This window comes from Dictyostelium purpureum (genome assembly GCF_000190715.1).
Source record: "Dictyostelium purpureum unplaced genomic scaffold DICPUscaffold_266, whole genome shotgun sequence".
Lineage (NCBI taxonomy): Eukaryota > Evosea > Eumycetozoa > Dictyosteliales > Dictyosteliaceae > Dictyostelium > Dictyostelium purpureum.
Window position 1 is genome coordinate 38,536 of NW_003519602.1, and position 924 is coordinate 39,459.

Below are 924 nucleotides of genomic sequence, written 5' to 3' on the forward strand. Positions count from 1 at the left end.
TTTTATTATGGTTTTCAAGTCATTCATCAAACATTTGGGGTTCAGTATATACTTTTTAATCGGGGCTTTCGAGACATTCAAACATTGGGGGTTCAAATTATATTGTTTTAAATTGGGGTTTCAAGTCACTCATCATTCATTGGGGTTCATCATATTCATTTTAATTGTGGTTTTCAAATCATTCATCAAACTTTGGGTTTTTTTTCAAATCCTTAATCATACATTGTGGTTTTTTTAAGGCATTCATCATACATTGTGGTTTTATTTATTCTGCTTCAAGGGGTGTATAGTCTAACTTGATAGTTATGTTAACAATAAACTCCTTAAAGGGTCTGCTTGAGGCAGGCGGAAATACGAGGCAACAACAGTGATGCACATAGATACCTTGGGCCGTTTGGGTTACAATGCAGATTATGAATGAATCTATTCCATTTTAATTTCTAAGAGTAACACTAACAGCATAAATATAATTTGGACACAAAGGATTTATTGGGAATAGCACACGATTACAAGTTGTTTCTTGATCTATGTGAAAATATATTTGTTTTGCAATATTAAATTCGATTTTAAATAGATGTAGTGAATTGTTAAGTTAAAAATAAAATAAATTATTTTTTATTTCTAAAAAAAAAAAAAAAAAAAAAATAGAAAAAAAAAAAGATATTTTTTTTAAAATTTATTAAAATTATTTTGTTTATTTTAAAATGTATTTTATTTTGTAAGCACAATGAATGATCTTTTTTTTAAAGTTTATCGTAATCATTATCTAAGAAAAATAATATTTTCTTCTATAAATCAAATAAATAGGAGTTTATATTATTTCACTTATGACTATTATAGTATACCATTTGGATGTTTATAATCAAAACAGATAATAAAACAACTATTATTAGAAAGATTAAAATTTATACGAAAAATATTTTT